At 38.5% G+C, this 23,129-nt stretch overlaps 1 long non-coding RNA gene across 6 annotated transcripts in view; it reads left to right on the top strand.

Annotated features, from left to right (window-relative positions):
• LOC120364923 (uncharacterized) overlaps positions 1–22,691 on the top strand; it is an 85,716-nt gene extending 63,025 nt beyond the window's left edge. For 4 of the 6 annotated variants that reach the window (XR_012518386.1, XR_012518384.1, XR_012518383.1 and 1 more), the window contains one exon: positions 443–22,691. This is a non-coding gene — a long non-coding RNA (uncharacterized LOC120364923). The remainder of the gene's footprint in view (positions 1–442) is intronic. The other 2 variants (XR_012518388.1, XR_012518387.1) reach the window with 2 other exon arrangements.
• Positions 22,692–23,129: the final 438 nt, after the last annotated feature.

Here is a 23,129-nt window from a genome sequence, read left to right as displayed (position 1 = left end):
GCCGTTTACTGTGCTGGAAACATTGGAGGCGGAATATTTCCACAAGCAGAAAACCCATAGTATAATTTTGGACATGTTACTATTGAGATGCCTGGTGTTATCTTCATAATTTTATATAAATATTGTTACCTTACCTTTTTTAGCTGAGGAAATAGAGGCCTGGCAAAATAATTTGCTCAAGAGATTAAGTTTTAGGACAGGAATTGTTTTGTTTAATTTACTCAAGAGAATAAGTTTTAGGACAGGAATTGTTTTGTTTTGTTTTTTTGAGACAGGGTCTCACTGTCACCCAGGCCAGTATGCAGTAGCATAATTGTGGCTTACTGCAGCCTTGACCTCCCTGGTTCAAGCAATCTTCCTGCCTCAGCCTCCTAAGTAGTTGGGACTACAGGCACACACCACTGTGCCTGGCTTTAAAAAAAATTTTTTTTTTTTCTTGCAGAGACAGGATCTCACTTTGTTGCCCAGTCTGGTCTCAAACTAATGGGCTCAAGCCATTCTCCCATCTCAGCCTCCCAAAATGCTAGGATTACAGGTATGATCCCTTCCCCTCCCCTCCCCAGCACCATTTCCTTTTTACTTCTATGAGATCAACTTGTTTTAGCTTCCACATATGAGTGAGCACGTGTGATGCTTAACTTTCTGTTCACTTAATATAATGTCTCCCAGATCCATTCGTGGTAACAGGATTTCATTCTTTTTTATGGCTGATTAGTATTTCATTGTGTATATATGCCACATTTTCTTTACTCATTCATCTGTTTTTGGATATGTAGGTTGATTCCATATCTTGGCTATTATGAATAGTGCTATAATAAACATGGGGGTACAGATGTTTCTTCAATATACTGATTTCCTTTCCTTTGCATAAATTCTCAGTACTGGGATTGCTGGATCACATGGTAGTTCTATTTGTAGTTTTTTGAGGAATCTTTATACTTCTTTTCCATAGTGGCTATATTAGTTTATATTCCCACGAAGAGTACATAAGAGTTGTTCTTTTTTGGCACATCCTCACCAGCACTTGTTCTTTTAATTTGTTTGTTTTGGTTTTGAGGTTTTTGTTTTTGTTTGTCTATTAGATTAACAGCCAGCCTAATGGGGGCCAGATAATACCTCATTGTGGTTTTGATTTGCATTTTTTTGGTGATTAGTGATGTTGAACTTTTAGAAATGTATTTATGGGCTATTTGTATGTTTTCTTTTCAGAAATGTTTGCTCAGATAACTTGCCTGTTTTTTAACTGGATTTTTTTTTTTTCTGTTGTATATTCTGGATATAAATCCCCTACTGAATGAGTACTTTGCAAATATTTTCTCCCATTCTCTAAGTTGTCTCTTCACTCTTGACTGTTTCCTTTGCTTTGCAAAAGCTTTTTAGTTTTTGTAACCCCATTCGATTATTTTTTGTTTTTATTGCCTGTGCTTCCGAGGTGTTCGTAAATTGTTTTCCCAGACCAATATCCTGAAGCATTTCCCCTATATTTTTTTCTAGTAGTTTTTATTGTTTTGGGTTTTATGTTTATGTCTTTGATCCATTTGAGTTGATTTTTGCAAAGCATGACAAATGGGGGTCTAGTTTCATTCTTCTGCATATGGATGTCCAGTTTTCTCAGTACCATTTCTTCATGAGATGGTTATTTCCCCAATGAGTGTTCTTGGCATCATTGTCAAAAATCAGTTGGATATAAATATATGGATTAATTTCTTGGCTCTCTATTCTGTTCCGTTTGCCTATGTGTCTGTTTTTATGCCAGTACCACCTTGTTTTGGCTACTATAGCAAAAGGAATATTGTTCAGGCACAATAGCTCATTCCTGCAGTCCCAGCACTTTGGGAGGCTGAGGTGAGTGGACTGCTTGAGCTCAGGAGTTCAAGACCATCCTGGGCAACATGACGAAACCCCATCTCTACAAAAAATACAAAAATTAGCCAGGCAAGGTGGCACACGCCTGTGGTCCCAGCTACTTGGGAGGGAGACTGAGGTGAGAGGATTGCTTGAGCCCAGGAGGTAAAGGCTGCAGTGAGCTGAGATTGCACCACTGCACTCCAGCCTGGTCAACAGAGCAAGATCCTGTCTCAAAAACAAAACAAAACCAAAGAGAAAAAAATGAAAGAAAATGAAAATAGACAAAAGGAATTCTCTAAATCTACATTCTGGCATCAATTTCTTCCTCTTAGGCTAAAATTTTGACTAGGGGAGAGCATGATAAATTCATTTTGATGTGTAAGGTCTTTCTTAAGGCAGCTGTACTGGTGGATTACTTCCCCAGGCCAACCCAAGAGAGTGCTATAGGCTGGATGTTAGTGTCTTCTCCCAACAAATTCACATGTTGAAACCTAGTCCCCAAAGTAATGTACTTGGAGGCAAGGCCTTTGGAAGGTTATTAGGCCATAAGGGCAGAGCCTTCATAATTGGAATAATGCTCTAGGAAAGAGTCCCAAGAGAACTACCTTGCCCCTCTCACCAGTGAGAACACAGGGAGAAGGTGCCGTCTCTGAACTAGGAAATGGGCCCTTACCAGATACCTAATCTGCAGGAGTCTTGACCTTGGACTTGCCAGTCTCCAGAACTGGGAGAAATACATTTTTGTTGCTTATAAGCCACCAAGTCTATGATTTTCTGTTATAGGAGCTCCAGCAGACTAACATAGGGAAGTTGCAGGTTTTTGGATAGAGCCCGGCTTGTGGCATCGGGCTGTCTGTGTCCAGCATGGCATGGAACAATAATGTTGTATTGATAAAGGGAGGCAACTCGATAGATGAGCCTGAAAAAGTTTTTCTTCTTCCTGGTGGCCTAAGTAGTTGTTCATGGACTTTAAATATCCCCGTGTGCCCTGATGAAGCAATAGAGGAAGTGCTGAGAGGACAGTAGATCAGCTGAGTCCTGAGGTTGGAACAGTGCAGGTGTACAGTGCAGCAACTTTGCTTCTTGATGTTGCAAATCCAGTATTTTAATACAAGTTCTGATAAGTTATAAGCCAGGAAGAACCAGCCATATCTCAGTCGATTATAGTCTAGAAACCAGAACAGATGAGAAACTTCATGGCAGAAACCAGTGAAGACCTTCTGATAGTCTCCACATCAGAGGTCCCCCACAAAGGTACTAACAAATTGCGAGCTGTCACTCTCTCATACAAAGATGGCATCTTGAGGATGAGCAAGGAGAAGAAAAGCAAAACCCAGAAAACTGAGCAGTTATCTGAAATATCGTGAGTCATTCAAAAGAGACTATTCAAATGGAAACACTGAGACACCATTATTTGGTAAATTTAAAATCTGCCACCTCATCTCTCACTGGAGTTAGGGTTCGTCATGGAGATATAAAATCTGATCGCAGCTATAGAAAAGCAAAGCGTTTCTCTCTTTTTTTCTTTGTCCAATTTATTCTCTATGTATGATAAATGGATCACCCATTCTACCACTGAGGGTTTTTGTTTTGTTTTGTTTTGTTTTGACAGAGTCTTACTTGGTTACCTGGGCTAGAGTGCAGTGGTGTCATCTTGGCTCATGGCAGCCTCAACCTCCTGGGCTCCAGTGATCCTCCCACCTCAGCCTTCCCCGTAGCTGGGACTACAGGCATGTGCCACCACACCCAGCTAATTTTTGTATTTTTCTGTAGAGACGAGGTTTCTCCATGTTGCCCAGGGTGGACTTGAACTACTGCATTCAAATGATCTGCCTACCTCAGCCTCCCAAAATGTTGAGATTACAGATGTTAGCCACTGTGCCTGGCCTCACCACTGAGTTTTTATTCAAATGTTACCCTTTCTCTCTTTCTTTCTCTCTCTCAAGAGTTGGGTCATGTACCACCATGCCTGGCTAAGTTTTTACTTACTGTTTTAGGCAGGGGTTTTGCTATGCTGCTCAGGCTGGTCTCAAACTCCTGGTTTCAAATGATCCTTCCACCTCAGCCTTCCACCTCCATCTCAACGTGTTGAGATTACAAGTGCTGGCTCCTGTCCTGCTTTATATGTCAGGTTGTTCCACTCCACTTCTGTAAAAATGCTTTTTATATTTTCACCTTGATGGTAAAAATATAGACTAATTCACCAAACAGTTTTTAAGTGACTATTCAGTGCTGAGTAGTCTCTCACTGGGGAGACAAATAATGAAAAAACACAGCCTTTTGCTCACATTTATAAGAGACAAGTCGGGGAGCAGGACGAATTAATAATTAAAGCAGGGTGCATAAAGTGCTGTAATAGAGGTATGTACAAAGCTGAAGCATTAGGGGGTGGGATACAATGGTTCCAGCACTTTGGAACCCTATCTCTACAGAAAATAAAAAATAAATCATTAGGGTAGGTAGCACTAAGTAGAGAGGAAAGGGAAGAACGTGATCTACTCAATAATTGAGAAATCAAGAAAAGATTGCTTAAGAGAGAAGGCGGAAGCTAATATTTAATGGGAGGATAGTTGAATATGGATCAGAAGAAGGTAGGTGATGATAGGTATACCATCAGTGAGAGGAGCAGTCCAGGACCATCATGAGAAGACGTGGAAACCAAAGAGCTTGGTGTGCTCAGGGAATCAAAATTGTTTGTTTGGGTTGGGACATAGCATTCAAAGTAAGGGGTGGTAGAAAAGGAAACTGGGAAGGTAAAGAGAGGTCAGCATGTTCTTAGGAAGGGTGGTAAGTAGCATTCTGATGGGTATGTGCTCTGTGCTGTTGCTCCTAATAAAGGATTTTACCAGAGACAGTGACATGATCTTTGATTTTAATAGTTCTAGGAGTAGTATCAACAGTGATCGTTGAGTGGAGAGAGACTGGTTATGACAGACACCAAATCTAGGCTTGCTATAATTTTCAGCATTTACAGTGCTAAAGATCAGCTTTCATCCCAGTCCTCACAGCCTAGGGAATGCCGTAAATCAGACTCGTCTACTCGGGACCCAAAATATCACACATTTTTTAATTTTTTGTAGAAATGAGGTCTTGCCATGTTGCCCAGATTGGTCTCAGACTCCTGGGCTCAAACAATCAGCCACCTCGGCCTCCCAAAGTTCTGGGATTACAGGCGTGAGCCACTGCCTCCAGCCAGATTTTTTTGTATTTATTAACTAAAAACACAGATTTAATTAGACATAAGAAAAGAGAATTGGGTAAATTCTTTTATGAGAAAAGTTAAAAGAATAAAACATGCATGAAGAGCTTTTTACCAAACTCTACCTTGTTGTTAGTAACTCCATGAAGGCAATGTCTCAGGCTATCCGAGATTTTAATTTTAGTTTTATAGAACATCAAAATCATATAACAGCCTCAGGACATGGACTGATACATTGTTCAACATTAAATCCTGTCTTCAATGATGACATTTACGTGCCATCAGATGATGTTAAACTATAAACTTTGAAAACTCCTTTTTCATTTTTTTCTGTTTACCTAGCTAAAGGGAACCACCATATCCATTGTTAAAGAAAGGAAATAAATGAGATTCATCTGATGAAAAAGTCCATCCTTATTCTAAATCCTAGCCAAGAAGCCCCATGAATAATGCCAAAAGACAGCTTGCCATTTCATCTTTCACCTGCATGCTAAGTTTTCATAGATTTAACTGTAACCATCAACCGTTTCCTATCACCAGCTTTTTATCAGAAAAAATCCATAGTTAGAAACATTGGAAAATCATTTCAAAGAGTGGTTCTGAGTAAGAAAGAAGGAAGTTTTTATATTTTGAAATAGCTCAAATGTCTTTGTAGAAAATTACACAGAAATAATCATATATCATACAGCACACTAAGAGACGTAGTTATATGCCAAGATGTAGAATTGTGAAATCAGAGCTTGAAGAGAATAAAAATGGCCAAGACAACTGCAGTAACAGCAACAATGCATTTTACTTGTACGTTCTCACAATACCTCCATAATGAGTTTGCTTACAATAGAGCAAGATTATCCTACAGGGACAAAGTAGGAAAGAAAGAATTTGCAAGAAACAATTAGAAGGCCAGAGTATGTTCTGGGTAGGTCTCCTTGAACAAGGAATTAAACAGAATGGAAGTGCAAATACATATTCAAATCCAGCATGACAGATGGCGAAACATTTGTGGGCAACATACAGTGTGCACCCCTCTTCTAGAGATGCTGCCCAAGGTTAAATGAGAAGTTTTCTGGAGGCTGGTTAGCAGATGATTTAGATTTAGATTCAAATTATACTAACATACAGATCTGCTTGTTATTTCTTGTGGGACTTGAGAAAATGTTACCTGCACTTTCATTCAATTGTCAAATCTTTTTGGGCACCCTTCTGTGCCAGGCTTTGGGCTAAGTGATCAAAATTTAGTGATAAACCAAGGAACAGGTCCCTGCTCTCAGGAAATTCACAATAGACATATTAATTATTGTTAATTAATTATTATTGTGGTAAGTGGTATATAGGAAAGATTCAGGTGCTATGAGAATTTATAAAAGGGGACATCCAGTAGCCTGGGGTACAGCTCGTTTCTGTCCCTCAGCTTCTCTATTGAAAATATGGAAATGGACCACGCAGGGAGGCTGAGGTGGGCAGATTGCTTGAGTCCAGGAGTTTGAGACCAGCCTGGCCAACACAGTGAAAACTCATGTCTACAAAAATACAAAAAGAAAAAAAAAATAGTTTGGCATGGTGGCACATGCCTGTAGTCCCAGCTACTTGAAGGGCTGAAGTGGGAAGATCGCTTTAGCCTGGGAGGTGGAGGTTGCAATGTGCCAAGATCATACCATTGCACTCCAGCCTGGGCAATAGAGCAGCAAGACCCTGTCTCAAACGAAAAAAAAAAGTGGAAGTGATATTTCTTGCTTCACATTATTATTGTAGTGATAAGATTAGTGAATATATCAGAATAGGTTATATAAAAGTTAAAAACTACATATGTCTTAAAATATTGTCACGATGATTTCTAGGATATGCTAATAATCCTGACAATTAAAAAAATATAAATAAATAAAATATCTCTGACAATTTGATAATTTGCTATAAATCAGTCTTGACTGCATACCAGTAATCTGTACGGACTTCGGTTACTTAGTTACTTTCTAGATACTAAAGCCTCAGTAGGTGGCTGGTAATGGCTGACAGGCTTTCCAGCCGGTTGGGAGACCCCACATAGAAATGAGTTGGGATGAAAAAGCAAAAATGGCATTCTCTTCACCATACCTATAGGCATGATGCTAAAAAATAAACCCAATCTGCATTTTATAAGCTTCAGTATTTTTCTATCGTCTCACTGTGTTTCATAAGTCATCCAACAGCATGTTATGTCATCCAACAATATTTTTAGCTTTTTAACAAAATAGTTTTGCTATCTGATTTGACCTTTTTATTATATATATATATATAGAAACAACTATCAGGTGAAATATTTGTGATTATACATTTCAAATCCATGATTTAAGTATGTCTGGCAATCATAAATGCCCCAGAAGGCAATGAGATTCACGTCCCAAATTTTATAGCTTTATGTTTAAATTCTGCAGCCAAATAAAGTATTTCTTTTTTTCTTGAAGATAATTAAATATTATTACAGCAGCTGTTTCTGCCTGAAACAATTTCTTTGACTTGAAGTTTATTACTATGTTTTCAGCCAGGGAAACACAGCATTCAACTTTCCAAAGTCCAGATTTCCACACATGTACTATATTCTTTTCATCACGAAATAAATGAAACTACTTGTACTTTTAAAAAGAAGAGGCTCAGTCAGGCACAGTGGCTCATGTCTGTAATCCCAGCACTTTGGGAAGCCAAGGTGGGAGGATTTCTTGAGCCCAGGAGTTTGAGATCAGCCTTGGCAACATAAGAATCCCTGTCTACAAATAATAAAAACTAAAAATTAAGCGGGCACAGTGATGCACACCTATGATCCTAGCTACTTGAGAGGCCGAGGTGGGAGGATCATTTGAACCCAGGGGGTTGAGGCTGTAAGGAGCTAGGATCATGCCACTACATTCCAGACTGTGTGACAGAGTGAGACACTGTCTCAAAAGAAAAATAAAACAGAGACTCAGCTTTTCAAATTGTAGGATCCTTTTTATTTTTTCCTCTACCATAGCGCAGTCTGCTTAAATCTACCTTAGTTATAGAGCCTGGTTTATGGATGGAGACAATAGGTAGCATAGTAGCAGAAAAAGAAAGAGAGAGACAAAGTTTACATTAACATTTAGAGGGTTTATTGCAACAATCTTCCACTCTGAGTTTATAAAACAAAGCTCTTTGCCTAAGCTCCTTTACTTATATTATCTATATCTATAAATATCCATAGTTATAGCTTTATCAAAGAGTTCTTCTTTCTTGAGTTTGTATTGGGGTTTTTTTGTTTGTTTTGTTTGTCTATTGTTGTTGTTGTTTTTAATGCATATACCTATTCCCACATTTCTGGATGTCATTGTGCAAAGGAAAGGTTTGAATTTATCCAAGAATTTCTTTTTGAGCAAACATTTAATCTCATCTTTGGATCCCAACCCAGCCACTGGCATACTTTGATACAAAATAGGAAAAGGAAGTGGTAAAAATATAAAAGGCTCTCTGTCCCCGTTTATTTACTTCTTTGCTCATCTTCATTCGGGCACACTCTGTCTCAGTGACGGCTGACTCAGGGGAAGGATGATGTCAAGCTGCTGTCAAGCCAGTTGGACGGAAAGAGAAGAATTAACGTGTTCTCCCTTCAAAATGATGGATTCCATGGCTCCACATTCATCATCTGGCTCATCATTACCAACTCTTTGCAGCCCATTGCAGGATGACCTCGTTAGCACTGTCTGTGTGCTTTCTGTGACAGCAGACTGCCTGGAGGCCCTGCATGTGCGGTGTGGGTTAATGAGGGTCTGAGTCATCAAGTTAGAAACTCACCTTTCCAGCCATCAGAGCCAGAAGTGCTAGAGAAAGGCACAGGGCTCATAGTCAGACATGCCACATTGACCAAAGAGTAATGTCTCATCTTGGTGAGATTGTCCACACGACCTCTGCTGAATAATGGTCAGGCAGCCATGAGACCATGGTAAGCTCCAATGCTATCTAGGGGTCAATTTATCATCCAAGGTGGCCTGCTTCGCAGACTGCAGCAGGCATACCCTCTGTAGGACCAGGTAGCAGGCAGCAGGAGAAGCAGTCCCAGAATAACACAGCATGTATCCTAGAGCATCTTCTTATTGAAATGGAAGATTTAAAACCTTTTAACGAAAACTAATGGTCCTGTTTGGTGTCTAAAGTTGAGTAAATTTTAATGGTGAAATAAAGAAACTTCAAATAAATTCTGCACTTGAGGCTGGCCCTCTGAGTCCCTCTCTCAAACCTGCCCCCATCTCATAGTTTCCCACTCCCCTGCTGCTCGGGATACTTCAGTGGGAAAGTTTAAACAGAACATTCTAAGACAGTGTTTTCCAAACAATGGGTCATGACCCACTAGTGGCTGTGAAAATAAATGTAGTGCATCACAATCAAAATTACAAAAAAGAAATGGGAGCTGGGTGCAGTGGCATGGGCCTGTAGTCTCAGGTACTTGAAAGGCTGAGTGGGGAGAATTGCTTGAGCCGAGGCTGCAGTGATCTGTGGTGGTGCTTGTGAATAGCCACTGCAGTCTAGCCTGGGCAACATGTAGGGACACTGTCTCTAAAAATTTTTTTTTAGTAAGGAAAGAAATAAAATAGAACATCTGGTTGCAATGAAATGCATTCTTTATTGGATATAGTGATAAAAACTCTTTCAAAGCTGTTGCCCTTAAGTGATAAATTTTGGTAACTTTTTCCTATCTAAAACAATTATTTAAAAAATCCTGAACATGAAAAAAACAAATATTTTATAATGACTGATACTGGCTACATCTGGTGATTAACAGGAGCAATAAGGAATAACATGCTAATCCAACCCTCATACGCCTTATCATCTCGATATTTTTTTCTTGAAGCAACCTCCACATTTTCCATAGTGAGGACTATAACTGATTCAGGGTATGCGGGTATGTGTGTTTGTGTGTGTGTGTGTGTGTGTGTGTGTGTGTGTGTGTGTGTATTTGCATGTGAGTATGTAATCTGGCTTCCATGGAAAGAAACACATTGCTAGAAAATGAAATCACTGAACATAGTTCTGTATTTCAAGGCTTTTCAGTTACACAGCTTCTTTTGAAAGTTTGACATGCAAAATTGTTAGATATCAAAATCCAAATCATGTCATTTCTCTTCCAGATGTCCTGTTTATCTGTGTATTTTTTTCAGCCTGTGCATGTAACTCCAATGCTCAGTAATACTGCTTTCTGTTCAAATCATCTGTTTCTATGAACTTTGCCTTTATTGATTCGTTTTCTTTTTCCCTATTTTTAATGTTGCCTTTGAGATTAAAGTCATTTTTCTTCTGCAGTAGTAGGTGAACAGTGACTTTGCTACTAGGAAATAAAAATTTTGATGAGGGGGAAAAAAAAGACTGGTAGCTCTGTGAAGTGTTTTGTTATTGTTCTTGCTGTTGTTGTTAAGAAACGTACTTAGAGGGCAATGAGATGTAAACACTGTCTCTCTCTCTCCTAGAAACAAAGGTTACATAGCTAGAACCAAAAATGATCTAAATAATAGCTAAAATGTATTGAGCACTTACTATGTGTCTAGAAATATGCTCAGCTCTTTAGAGGTTTACGGTTGTTTGGATGTCCCACTCAAATCTCATGCTGAAATGTAATCACCAGTGATGGAGGTGGGGTCTAGTGCGAGGTGACTGAATCATGGTGGGGGAATCTCTTATGAATGGTTTAGCACCATTCCCCTGGTGTTGTCCTGGTGATAGTGAGTGAGCTTTCACCAGATGTGATCATTTTAGAGTGTATGGCACCTCCCCTCGCTCTCCTGATACTGCTTTCTTTATGGAGTGTCTGCTCCTGCTTTGCCTTCCACCATGAGTAAAAACTACCTGAGGTCTCCCCAGAAGCAGGTGGTGCTGTGATTCCTGTACAGCCTGCAGAACCATGAGCCAATTGAACTTCTTTTCTTATAAATTATTCAGTCTCAGGCATTTCTGTATAGCAAAGTAAGATCAGCTAATACGAGGTATTATCTCATGTAGTCCTCACAGCAACCTTAAACAAAAGGCTTTATTATTATCCTTATTTTTTCTGAAGCTAAAACTGACTCAGAAAGGTTAAGTAAGCCGGGTGCGGTGTCTCACGCCTGTAATCCCAGCACTTCGGGAGGCCGAGGCGGGTGGATCACGAGGTCAAGAGATCGAGACCATCCTGGTCAACATGGTGAAACCCCGTCTCTACTAAAAAATACAAAAAATTAGTTGGGTATGGTGGTGCGTGCCTGTAATCCCAGCTACTCAGGAGGTTGAGGCAGGAGAATTGCCTGAACCCGGGAGGTGGAGGTTGCGGTGAGCCGAGATCGCGCCATTGCACTCCAGCCTGGGTAACAAGAGCGAAACTCCGTCTCAAAAAAAAAAAAAAAAAAAAGAAAGGTTAAGTAGTTTGCCTAAAATGTCTTACATAATAGATCAAGGATTCCAGAGAGGTGGTCTAACTCCCCTGGCCTTGTTTCCAAACCCTGACTTCCTTCTAAGTCTCTTAAATCACCACACTCTGCTATTATATACTCTGCCTTCCTTACAAATTAAAAAAAAAAAATGCAAACAGCAGGTAATATTTCTCATGTTTATTCACACATTTACTCATTCAATTTGACAAATATTTATTGGCTATCTACCGCATGTGAGGATCTAAGCTAGGTGCTAGGAATACATTAATTAATTGAGTAAGAGATAATAAATCTATAGAGCAAAGTAAAATATGTAAAAATGTATGTTTCCCAGGCTTAATTCCAATCATAGTTTTCTGTGAACTAGGTAAGTGCTTGGGAATGGAATGAGGAAAAGAGGAACATATTGTGAAGTCAGTTTTAGCAGTTTTAACAGCAGTACTTCAAAAGTGTATCACAAATTAATTTTGCAGCCAGTATCCGCTTATTCCTAAATATTGTTCCTAAAAAGAACTATGAATGCGATGGAATTTTAAAGGCCATGTACTTAGCTTCACTATTATACTGAAGTGGCTACTAAACTAGCTAGTTTTAAAATAATGTCCCATTCCAATGTTTGGGGAAGTTTGGAATGTAGTAGTAACTACAGCTGTAGCAGCTGAAGGGCCTGTGGTATTTAGGAGGAAAGGGACTTTGGTGAGTTTCCAGTATCATTCTTCCAAGTAGCATTGGTTCCTTCACCATGAAACACACACCCATTTGGTTCTTCTTGCGCCTTCTCCCCACCACAAACATTCAGTGGTTCACAGTCACAGAGAGATAATCCATTAGCCTCGCTATTTCGATTTATTTATTTTATTTAGAGAAATGAGATCTCACTATATTGCCCAGCTGGTCTTGACCTCCTGGGCTCAAGAAATCCTTGTGCCTTGGCCTCCCAAAATGCTGGGATTACAGGCGTGAGCCACCATCCCTGGTCTATCCCCTTCATTTCTAGATAAACTGTTAACACATGCAGGCTTCAACAAAGTCCAGCTGGTGCAAGGTATAAGGAGCAGAGAAATGTGTGGCCTCCAGTGTCAAGAGGCTTGGGGTCGAATCCAGCTCCACCTCCTCTTTAATGGCTGTGTGGCTTTCAGCAAGTTGACAAACCTATTTTAAATTTTTAAGCTCTTACAGAATATTTCAGCCACATAAAAATGAGATATAGGTGACATGGAGAATGATATAATGATTACTCATATATTCAATTCCCAGCCTAAAAATAAAACACACAAATAGAACAGAAGCCCCTATGTATATTTTTGTCTGACCTCATTTACTTCCATCAGAAAAGAACCATCCTGAATTTTATGTTTGTCACTTCTGCCCATATCCTTAAACATTTACTACATATGTATTTACACCTAGGCAATATGTACCACCATTTGGCATGTTTTGAAAAAAGTACATAAATTCTATTATACTGTTAATATCCTCTGTCACTTGCACTTTTCATTCAGCATTCTGTTTGGGAGATTTATTTATCATATGATGTCTTTGAATTTTAGTTTCTTCATCTGTGAAATGAATACAGTCGACACATTGCGTAAAGTTGCCATGAAGCTCTTAAACAAAATAATAGAATGTGCATGGCACAGTATTTGGCACATTTGTAGATGCTTCAGAGAAAGTTATCCCATTTCCGTACCTAGTGAAATAATGTTCTGCATCTGGCATCTGAAAGGCAGCAGCCACTTGGCTTGCTCAACTGTAATGTTCAAAGTACAATTTGCCACTAAACATTCCCATTGGTATAAAAATGGCCCCACACAGCAAAGGCGAGCCGATGATAGGCATTAGCGTCTAATGTTTCCTCAAGAGGACTTGGCCTAAGTATGCTGCTTTACATAGCTGTAGTCATAATTTCCTTCTGGTTCTTCAAAATCAGACTTAGATTTCTGAATATGGAAAATATAAGAGTAATGTTCAAATGCATTCCACATATGGAACACTCCGAAAATTCTATGTTAATCGTCTCTGAAAATATTACACAAACATAAGCGAATGGCAGCGTAATTTAATATGCTTCATTTCTATTTTTTCCTTAGTCTACGTGTTCCACACACTTGTATACAATTCCCTATTTTTGTTATTTTGTATTTGTATTTAATTGCCTGTGCTAAAGCAAACATATTGCAGGATTGCCAATTATCTTATAAATATGTATTGCTTTCATTGAGAGGGCTTTCATTTTTCTGGAATTCCAACAAATTTCAATCAATCATTTATACCACAAAAATGTAGTAGTTTAGAAATTTTTAAAAAATTTGTCTGAGTTTTACGTTTCTTATAACATTTGGTCTAACGTTGGCTGAAGGCATGTCTCTATAATGTCAAAACACATAGTAATTCATTTATTTCAGTAAAATTTACTGTCAATTTGTAAGAAGGGGAAAAATCCGATGTTTTAGCTTCTTAGAGGGTAAACAACTGATTTATTAATTATATATTTTACTTTTCTCCAGTTATTTGTTGTATAAATGTAGGCACAATTGTAGAGAGCACAAACATTTACTTGCAGTAAACAACATTAAAAAAGAGAAATTCTCACTATCTCAATGCAGTAAAATGTGTTGAATCACATACTAACAGTATTCATTTGGTGGGAGGAATGGAGCTTATACTCCAAAGGTTTATTATTCTCCAAGTGAACTTGACTTTCAAAAGCCAGCAGGAAGCCTTAAATGTGAAATACAGTGGATGGCAGTTGTGTGTAAATATGATTAAAAATGTATTTGAAAATCCTACTTCCACCAGCTGATTAAAGAAGATGAGCCTGGTCATTTGATAAAAAGGAAATAAATTTCTAAATATATATATATATATATATATGTGCAGAGGAGTTAACTGTTACAAAGGTAATGCTTAAAGAATCACTTGGTAGTGCTTTTCTTGAAACAAGCTCAGCCCAAGGTAGATTTAGTAGTGATTTTCAAAACATCCATAAAACATTATTAAGCCTGGCATAATTCTTGTTCCTCTTTTGTAATTATGGTCTAGTATGGAATTGCTAAGGAGATGTTAAAAATGTCTATCTTATTTATATTGGACATTATTCTTCAGAGGTGGTAAGATCTACCTGCAAGTTATACAATATGTTACCAAAATATTTAGCTGAACTAAATATTTTTGTCTTTAACATATTTTTTGTGTTAATAGAGATACGGTTTTGCCATGTTGGCCAGGCTGGTCTAGCATTCCTGGCCTCAAGTGATCTGCCCACCTCGGTCTCCCAAAGTGCTGGGAAATGTGATCCATCGCACCCGGCAATAATTGAATTAAATATTTTTAACTGAAGATTCGATTAACGTTGACTCACTTGGTTCCAAGACCTCCAAGAACTGATGGGATGAAATTATTTTCAATGTTTCTCAAAATAGGGGATTAAAATAATAGTAATAACACATTAGAAACAATTTTTTTCAATAATTGGACAGCTTCCTCATACTCTTGCTACTCCCTTGCTCTGTCCCATCGAAATACTTGATTGCCTTAGAAAAATTCAACTGGGATCAGAATTCATAAATAATGGCTATCTCCAAATGGGATGAGAATTCATGAATAATGGTTATCTCTGATCTTGTTTGAACAAATGATTATGTGTAATTTTTGTGTTGCTTCGTGCCAAGAAGCCACACAAAAATCATTTTGATTGGCTTATTGGCACGAAGGAACACAAGATTATCCTAGTTTTTTTTAAAAAATTAACATTTTATCACATTTATCATTACTGTTGATAGTTTACAGGTAACTGTAAATTCACATTTTCCATGGGTTATACAAGCAGTCTTCAATTCATAGTAGCATGTGATGGTAAAAACAGCCATCCAGGCTGAAATGTGCAAAGATACCTTAATAATCAAGGGGAAAATTTCAATAGTTTTATGACCTTTAAAGTTGTTTTTGTAAAAACATTAACATTACTGCTAATATTACTGTTAATGTAACATTAATCTTACTGTTAGATCGCTTGAGCCCAGGAGTTTAAGATCAACCTAAACAACATAGTGAGACCCTGTCTCTACAAAAAGAAAAGGTTATCCGGGTGTAGTGGCATGTGCCTGGGGTCCTACCTACTCAGGAGGCTGAGGTGGGAGGACTGCTTGAGCCCAGGAGATCAAGGCTCCAGTGAGCGGTGATTGCACCATGCACTCCAGCCTGGGCAACAGCGCAAGACTGTCTCAAAAAAAAAAAAAAAAAAAAGAAAGAGCAGTTTGAACAGTACTTGTCTTATTCTCATTACCTAACATAATATGGAGCAAGAATTAGTTCTGTGTTTCAACTAATTGTTATACACTCTTCTAAGTTTTGGACTAGCTTCCAATATTTTATCCTTTGCACTTCCAACGTCATGAAATATCTGTGAGAAATTCTTTAATGTCAAGATTTTTGCTGGTGTCTTCCTCTGGGACATCTTCCTCCATTTCATCACAACCATTTCCTCATTTATGCCAATAAGTTCCCTTTAGTTAAGTTCTTCTGTCTACAGATTGAGTCTTTCTAAAGACAACATTGTCACCCTTCCCATGATCGGCTATTTCTTCTATAACTCCATTTACATGAAAGTCAAAATTCGCTTCCAGTGTTAGCATTTTCGCTTCTTTGCTGCACTTTCGCTTTTGTTGGCCAATTCCCTCTTTCAGTTATTCATTTTTGTAAAATGTCACATAGGTTTATCCCTGGGAGGCAAGGAGGCAATACAACTGCATGCTTTGCTATCTGTGTGTGAACTGAGATGCTCAGTGACCATTCACTGACAAACGTTGAGAGATGTGATGTGATAAGCTGCTGATCATGATATGCATCTGTTACTCAGTGATTTGTGGACTGAAGAGCTAGCCGTGAAGTTTAGACTTCATGCAATTACTCATGGCTAATATACCATGGTAGCTAAAACTTGAACCATGTTGGGAACTGGTGTTATTTAACTCAACCATGGTAACTGGAATTTGTGCGTATTAGAACCATGAGAAACAAGAACTATCTACATTCGATTTTTTAAAACAATTCTTAAGGAAAAGATTAAAACTACCATAATCAGCATCACAATAAGACAACTTGAAGCATTTACATTCGTGTATAAACAAAGCATGTGGCTCATTTTAAACCATTAATAAAATGTGTATAAATAAAGCATGTGACTCATTTTAAACCATTGATAAAATTACATTAATAAAAAATGTAATTTTACCCTCAATTTTTTTCCAGGGTAGAAGTGGTTTCTTTTTTAGGCTAATCTTATTGCCACTCACTCCTTGGAATTAGTAAATGTAACAACTGATCAAATTCACAATTGAAATATTTTGTATTGACATGCAAAATAATTTCTTAGGATCATATCTGAGTAACTATTACTTCTTTTAGAATTTATTTTACATTAGCATAAACACACAATCTCTTACTCATCCATGCATACTTAATGATGTATATAAAGCAATGACATTGAACCCACAGAAGGTACAGAGATCAGAATACAGATGTAGAAATAGTGCTTACATATGGAATTTGTATATTAGATTATAACATATGTACACAAAGTCAGTTCTGCTATAGTGCTTGTGTGGGAATATGCATTTGTCCTATTAGGGAACAATCTGAACACAATGCAAATTTTGCATTTGCTTATGCACAATTTCACACAAGAGAAACACTAGGTGTATGCAGAAGACTGCACCCAGATGAACCAAGCTGCACAGGGCTACACAAAATGCCCACACCTCAAACAGCTACCAGCTACGTTATTTCACCATGCATACCCTGAGCCACATTTGTCCACACCCATGGTGACAACTGTTGAGTTTTAGCTAACCCTTTACAATTTCATAACAAGTAAAAGCTATAATCCTTCAGATGCTTTCTTCCACAAGCAAATTTCAGGTCTCTTTCAAGGTAAAATCCCTTATTTATTATAGTATTTGTATATTTTTTTTCGTTTGTTTGTTTGTTTTTTGAGACGGTGTTTCGCTCTTGTTACCCAGGCTGGAGTGCAATGGCATGATCTCGGCTCACCGCAACCTCCGCCTCCTGGGTTCAGGCAATTCTGCCTCAGCGTCCTGAGTAGCTGGGATTACAGGCACATGCCACCACGCCCAGCTAATTTTTTGTATTTTTAGTAGAGAGCAGGGTTTCACCATGTTGACCAGGATGGTCTCGATCTCTTGACCTCGTGATCCACCCGCCTCGGCCTCCCAAAGTTCTGGGATTACAGGCTTGAGCCACCGCGCCCGGCCAGTATTTGTATATTTTTTTTAACTATTTATGATGGAAAAAAACTGTTAACTGCTTTTTTAATTGGATTTCTTTTTTTTTAATGCGTCAGTGAAAACGGTATGCCCTAACCTCATAAGGCCTGTGGTTTTTTATTGTGCAATTTTGCATAGTGCAGTGACTTATTTTTAAATGTACACATCGTGTTGCATAGATTTATGTAGACTATAACAAGAATGTGTATGACTTTTCTCTCCAAAGATTACAATTTACTAGTATGAAATTATTTAAAGTCTGAGTGGTGGAGCCCATTGTGTGACACTGTTTTTCAGGGCTTTAAATATCTAATGTGAGAAAGCTAAGTTTAAAAAATAGTCAAAAGGATGATTACCCAATCTAATTTCTAAAAATCAATCCACGACAGTGAAGGTTGTTTGCCTATTCTATCAGTAAATTTATAGTTGATAAAAAAAATCTTCAGCTTCTGCAGAGAGGTTCTATCTGTCTAGCTTTGAATTGTCTAAACCAGTTGTTCTCAAACTTGAGTGTGCCTTGGAATCACCTGAAGGGCTTGTGAAATGGATGTTGCTAAGTTTCTGGATCATTAAATCTTGAATAGAGCTCAAGAATTTGCATTTTCAGTAAGTTCCCAGATGGTGCCAGGGCAGACTTATCCATTAGGCACAGTAAACACAGTGCCTATGTTCCAATTCACTTTAGTGGACCATGAAAGTAGTTTGATTTTACTCTTTTATTAAAATCAGAATAAAATAATTAACATGATAATAATGTATATGAGAAATCTAACATAGAATATATTCATCTTTGTATTAATGCAGTTTAAAAATATTAATTCTATTTGTTTATTTATTTTTAATGAATGAGGGGACATATGAAGGCAAAAGTGTCCCTGGTCCATGGAAGTCACGATGTGGCCTTGGCTGATGCAACTGCTGCTGCAGGAAGCATATGTTGAGAAGCCCAACTCTGAACTCACTGATCTTTTGAGATTTGTTGGTGTTCTGCTTTTCATTCTGAACTCTTTTGACTCTGTGCTGTTTTTACTCAGAGGAAATAAAGTTTTTAAGCCCCCTGCAACGCAAAGGAAGTCAATGGAACAACAAGCTAGTTTAAGCTCAGGACATGTGGGGAACCACAAATGGTCAGAAATGCGTATCTGATGTGGTCGTTCTATTCCTTACTCTGATGTAAGTTGTAAATTACAACTATGTGTGTCGTACCTCCATCATTGCAAAAGAATCAGTTTAAAGATCCAACCAATGAAGAATTTGGTCTATAAGATAATACCTTCATAACACTGTGTGGGTCCAGACACCATACTGTTTAAAAAGCACTTTTTCATTTGGGATCCATTTGCTCCTCACAACCTCCTGTTCAGCAGGCATTGCATTGTACTGAGCAGCAATATTTCTATATTTGGTAGCATTAAGAATAAGCAAAAAATGTCCCCACCCCACAAATCAATCATAGGATAAGCAGAGTTTAGACAAACAGTGCTTCATTACCATGGAGCAACTCTTGCTTTTGTTACAACTCCTGTGTTCCTTCTCTTTCCAAAATCATTGCTACAAAAACTCAACAAATGATACAATAAATGAATTCATATTGTACTATAATACCTTAAGCATTCTCAATACTCTTTCCTACTTAATATAATCGCTAATGAAAAAGAGGCTATAAATGAAACAAAGCTTTTGTTGTATTTTTGATATTACAGACATTTTATACATTCATTTTGGAAAATATGAAACCTACTGACTGCTGGGAAAAAGAGGAAAATAAAAATAATTCATAAGCCCACTTCAGAGATAACTGTTGGTAATATTTTGGTATTATTTTTATATAGTTGGCTTCCATATACAGTATTTTTGAAAAAACAGGTGATGTTGTTTATAATGTTTACAATTTTACTTTAAAGCTTAGCAATATATTACAAACCTAAAGAATAAATCATGGGGTTAAAATTTTTGCATGAAATTCCATAGGAATGGAGCTTTTATTCTTAAATAACCAATTCTTTATTATTAGAGATTTCGATAGTCTTTTATTTTCTGTTACAAACACAGCTCTGAAGAAATTTTTGTGTGTGTGGATGGTCAAATATTTATTTCTTTAATTTACAGAAATGGAATCCCTAGGTTAAAAAGACTGGCATTTTTAAGGTTTCTGACTCATATTTTCAAACTGTGCTTTTAGCTCCAGTACTCCTCCAATTAACATCAACAAGGAGGTGCTGTGCAGTGAAACGGGTCCCATTATCTGATATAAAAAGACCAAAAGTCTGGAGGTACATTTAGCGATAGTTGAAATCTGGCGCAAAACACATAGAGTGTCATCACTAATTGATGAGAATGCACCAAGTCAGGCTGTGGGGTGGGAGAGAGCAGACTGAGGAGGGGAAGAGAGCCTGGGCTACGAGCAAAGTGCTCCTCACTTCCGGGCCCTGGCTCCTTTTCCACACATCAGCTCCTGAAGGGTCTGTGTCTGGACAGAGAAATATTTCCACTCCAGCTGAAGAGGTAGTGATGGCAGAAGAAAAATTACATAATTTAACAATTATTAAAATTCTGCCTTTTAGATGTTGGTGCCTTGGGGCAAAGTTCTGACCAGCTCATCCAAGTTGTAGTTCTGAGGGGCCTCCTGTCTTTACCTTGGTGGTCTTGGAGAACTGGTACAGCCCAGCCCCAATGGCAGATGACTCTAGAAGAGATCCTTCCAAAACAGCTTAAGTTTCACCCTTATGGGAAATCAGGATGGTAAGTTTCATCCTCATTGGAGTGGTAGGGCTCCCTGGAGTTTTGTGTTGAGAAGGATCCTGAGCTGCAACCAGAAGAGGTGGGCAGAGGGCTGTGATTGGTTGGCAATGTCTGTTATGGGCACAGGAATGGAGACTGACACCAGAGTATTCAATAGGCTTCTTTCCTTTTTTGTGAAACAGTGTCTCGCTCTGTCACCCAGAATGGAGTACAGTAGTGTGATCTTGGCTCACTGCAACCTCTGTCTCCTCAGTTCCAGCAATTCTCATGCCTCAGCCTTCCTGAATAGCTGGAATTATAGGCAAGCACCCACCCAACTACTTTTTGTAGTTTTAGTAGGGACCGGGTTTCACCAGGTTGGCTAGGCTGGTTTTGAACTCCTGACCTCAAGTGATCCGTCCTTCTTGGCCTTCCAAAGTGCTGGGATTATAGGTGTGAGCCACCGTGCCCCCCACCCCCACACCCCATTAGGTCTCTTCTAAATTCCCTTTTAATTAATGCAACTGCTGGTCACCAAAACAACACTCCTCTAATTTACCTACAGCCAGTCCTTGTACAGGGCACACCTTCACCTCAATTATAGTAATAGGAATCCACCTGCTCAAGGCTTTGTTTTTCTTTTTTAAATAAAATTGTTTTTATTTTAATAGCAACAGGGTCTCATTAGGTTGCCAAGGCTGGTCTCAAACTCCTAGGCTCATGTAATCTTCCTGCCTCAGCTTCCCAAAATGCTGGAATTACAAGTGTAAGCCACTGTGCTCCTCCTTTTTATTAAGTGAAAAATATTTTAATGAATTTGTATGTTTACAGTTTCTTTTCCATTTTCCCTGTTTTCTATTTTGTTAAAAAGGAGGTGAAAAGGTACAAAGTCTATTACCATACATTTCTGCTTCCTGTTAACATAAACATTTAATATAAAGTAGAAAAAGAAATATATAGGGGAAAAGAAAACAGGAGGAGAGAAGGTGAGGGCAATATCAGCCGGAATTTGTAGATGGAAAAGAAATGTACAATTTACGCTGCAGAGAAAAAACAGGAAGGTAAATATGGACAAGAGTTGGGAAGGAAAGGGAAAAAGAGGAGGAAGCGAGAAGGAAGGAAGGAGAGAGGTCCCACAGTTCTTGAAAAGACTAACAGTGCTAGTAAAAATGAACAGAGTGAGTACAGACAGAAGGAAATCTCAATTTAATCTCATCAAAGTTAGTTGATGTAAGCTTTGAGATGCTGCCTCAGTGGGAGCCCAGAAGGACTTTTGTTGAATATGCAATTAAACGTTGAATGAAGAAGCCAACAAATAGTATTGGCCAATTTCGTCTAACATGTTGCTTCTAGGAATCCTTCGTTTCTATTAAGGCTGATAGTTTGCTCAAGGACAATGAATCGCAATGGTGACATCTCATAATATTCTCATATACAAATTCTCCTAACTCAATAAAAGTAAACGCAAATCTGCTGTCAGAGGCTATAGTGTCTGGCAAGACGTGATTTAAATAATCAGTGTGGGGCTGTCATTATGACAGGAGGCATTTGAACTGAAACTGATGTTGCATTGAGGCCACTGAGATTAATTTTAACACTTGAATAATCCTGCAATATCAATATGCAATTTTGACCAAAAATTTCTTGAGTCATTTTCTAAGAAAATGTTGATGCTTTTTGAGCATTATGTTTAATTTCTTGACATGTGCTAGACTAATCAGGTCTTTTGTTTTCTAATTCTTCCCGAAAAAGCAAATTGGTTTAAAATTTAAAAAGGTGTACACATCTAATTTGACATGTTAATAATACATCAGCATATAAAATTAAAATTGAGTATCTCTTCAAAAAAAAAAAAAAAAAGGAGAAATGGGCCGGGCATGGTGACTCATGCCTGTAATCCCAGCACTTTGGGAGGCCGAGGCAGGTGAATTGCTTGAGTCCAGGAGTTCCAGACCAGTCTGGGCAACATGGCAAAACCCTGTCTGTAAAAAAAATATTTAAAAATTAGCCAGGCATGGTGGTGCACACCTGTAGTTCCAGCTACTTGTGAGTAGCTGGAAGGATCTGAGGCGGAAGGATCGCTTGCACCTCGGAGGCTGAGGCTGCCGTGAGCTCTGATGCCACAGTACTCCTGGGTGGCAGAGCAAGACTCTGCCTCAAAAAAAAAAAAAAAAAAAAAAAAAAAGAGGGAATGTTTCTCAATCCCCAGGAGCAACTACAGTTAAGAGTTTCCTAAACCTGCACATCTTGCACATGTACCCCTGAACTTAAAACTTAGATTTTTTTTTTTTTTTTTTTTTTTTTTTTTTTTTTTTTTTTTTTTGCGATGGAGTCTCGCTCTTTTAGCCCTGGCTGGAGTGCAGTGGCATGATCTCAGCTCACTGCAACCTTCACCTCCCTGGTTCAAGTAATTCTGCCTCAGCCTCCTGAGTAGCTAGTATTACAGGCACCCATCACCATGCCCGGCTAATTTTTTGTATTTTTAGCAGAGACAGGATTTCACCATGTTGGCCAGACTGGTCTCAAACTGCTGACCTCAGGTGATCTGCCTGCCTCAGTCTCCCAAAGTGCTGGGATTACATGTGTGAGCCACCACTCCCGGCCAGAAATTATTTAGAAAACAGTTTCCCATTTGTCTGTGCCTCTAATGCACTGAGCACACTTCAGCCTCAGGGCCTTTGCCCTTCCTCTTCC

This window comes from Saimiri boliviensis, chromosome 7, assembly GCF_048565385.1.
Source record: "Saimiri boliviensis isolate mSaiBol1 chromosome 7, mSaiBol1.pri, whole genome shotgun sequence".
In the NCBI taxonomy this organism is placed as follows: domain Eukaryota; kingdom Metazoa; phylum Chordata; class Mammalia; order Primates; family Cebidae; genus Saimiri; species Saimiri boliviensis.
Note: the sequence above shows the minus strand (reverse complement) of the source record. Positions and strands in the feature narration are given on the sequence as shown.